Source organism: Branchiostoma floridae, chromosome 4 (genome assembly GCF_000003815.2).
Source record: "Branchiostoma floridae strain S238N-H82 chromosome 4, Bfl_VNyyK, whole genome shotgun sequence".
In the NCBI taxonomy this organism is placed as follows: Eukaryota; Metazoa; Chordata; class Leptocardii; order Amphioxiformes; family Branchiostomatidae; genus Branchiostoma; species Branchiostoma floridae.
This window is the reverse complement of record NC_049982.1, coordinates 3056346-3058441: the sequence shown is the minus strand read 5'-3', so window position 1 is coordinate 3058441 and position 2096 is coordinate 3056346. Positions and strand designations below refer to the sequence as shown.

Here is a 2096-nt window from a genome sequence, read left to right as displayed (position 1 = left end):
CTGCTTTACTGTTTACCTGAGTTAGCTGTACAGCAGGCTTGTCCTGTGCGTAGGCCTTGTGCTTCCGCCCCCACCCGCACCTCTCGGCACAGCACAGATGGAACAGCACGCACCCCAGCAGCACCAACCCCGCAAGCGCCGCCAGCAGAACGCAGGCAAACGCGGCAGGAGACAGGCCTGCGAAAGGAAACACGTGACGCTTTCACAAGTGAAAATAATGTGTGTGTATTCTCATTAAACTTTTGACTTAAAAGTTCGAACCTAACTATTAGGTGGGAAAAGTAGGTAATATATACTGGATATCTGGAATAGAATGTGTAACACACACACACACACACACACAAGATCACACAAGCAGAAAGCAATGGGTCAAAAACCTACTGAGTACGACTTGCGCGCCACTAACATGACTTGACATTGCCAAACACAGTTGCGATTTTTTCTGTTTGCTTCTAATTTACGACCGGTATGACTTGTTTGTTTATCAAGAAATAGTTCTTAAAATTTCTGCTCTTACCGCCTATCTGTGGATTATTACACCGGTCTCCCACAAAGTTCGAGGGACATCTGCAATCGAGAAAAAGACAACGACATCAATTCTTAAGTAAACTTCAAGATATTGGATAAGATTTAACTTACGACAATCTTGAACTAGCTTCCAACACGGAGCAGACTTTCGGGTTTACTTTGTCATAATGCCTCCTGAACAATTTATACCACGTAGTTATGAGAACGGACACAAACGATATATGTCGTCCATTTTGGTGTTTATTACCACGTGCCGATGCTATCTTACTTGCAGTTCAGCGTTCCGGCGCTGATGTCGCTGCTGCACGTGCCGGTGTTGCAGTAGTTCTTGTTGAGCACGCAGGTGGGCACGCACGTGCTGCCTTTGGTGGTGCACGTGACCGAGGGCTGGCTGCTGCACGTGCACCTCTCCAGCGTCTCGGACGTACCTGCGGAAAATAGACCAGAACATTTCTACTTGGTCCCTTTACCCAGTATACCCGTGTCGTTGGGCACTAAGCCTTACCTTGTATTGTCCATATATTTGTACCCACAGGGCCTCTAGTCAGAGCCGTTTACAATCACTGATAGAATCACCCGTGACGTACAGCTGATATGTAATAGCCGACATTTTAGTGGGTGGGTGGAGTCTAAGGTGACTATTGGTCAAATAGACCATACATAGAATGGTTCACAAAGTTCGTTTTCGGATGCTTTCCAAATATATGTATCAAGGACCAATCAATAAATCATTAAACGTAATAGGAATTATCAACCGAGAAGAGTGATTATGCAGATGTAACACCAAATGGAGAACTACGTCGTGTAAAACAACCCGCAACACTTATCGGAAAGAGTATGGGCCCTTCTCGTCGTGAGTTGATTGATACAGCCATTACGGTCAAAACGGCGTAGGGAATTCTTCCGAGCAGCCTTCGTAACACCTGCTTTGCCAATTAAGTCAGTCGAGTTTCCCTTCCCTTAGATTGATATTTTTGGCTTGTGGAGAAGAGATGCTGTTACAGTGAGCGTTATTTCACTGCCCAAAGGTCAATGTGGCCTTGCACTGAGCAAACACGCTTAAGTGTGGACATTCCACTTGACGGCGTTCTCACGGCGTTCTCACGGCGCTCTCGCTGCGATGGCAAATTCGCCTCATCGCCAAAGATTCGAAAAGTTACTTAACGGATTTAGAGATAAAGAACGAAATTTCTTACGGCACTCCCACCGAGCTCTCGCCGCGCTGTTACCGCGCTCTCACCGCGCTCCCATGGCGACCTTGGCGATTTCACAGCGCTCTCACAGCGATGGTCAAATTTGCCATCACCGCCAGAGCGCCGTCCCAATGGAATGGGGGCCTAACCTATATGGATAACAAAGGAGCGCCCCCTACCGTCTCCGTAGTCCACCGTGACCCTGTCCGTAGTGAAGCCGAGGTCTCCGCTCTCGCTGGCCTGGAACAGCTGCGCCGCAGTCTCGTACTTCTCCTCCTCAGTCAGGTTCTTCTTAAAGGCCAAAGTCACGTTCGTGATCACGCTGCCCTGGCTGTGGGACAGGGAGTTAGAGATGTCAAACCGTTAGGGAGGGGG

At 48.3% G+C, this 2096-nt stretch overlaps 1 protein-coding gene and 2 long non-coding RNA genes across 3 annotated transcripts in view; 1 reads left to right on the top strand and 2 right to left on the bottom strand.

The window, feature by feature from the left end:
• LOC118413013 overlaps window positions 1–2096 on the bottom strand; it is a 711153-nt gene that overhangs the window by 621390 nt on the left and 87667 nt on the right. The gene's annotated exons all lie outside the window — the stretch shown is intronic.
• LOC118414515 overlaps window positions 1–2096 on the top strand; it is a 660232-nt gene that overhangs the window by 609876 nt on the left and 48260 nt on the right. The window lies entirely within an intron of this gene.
• Window positions 517–2047, bottom strand: LOC118414516. The gene is made up of 3 exons (XR_004830989.1): window positions 1901–2047; window positions 797–956; window positions 517–567 (listed from the first exon to the last, which is right to left on the bottom strand). It is a non-coding gene; the product is annotated as an uncharacterized LOC118414516 (long non-coding RNA).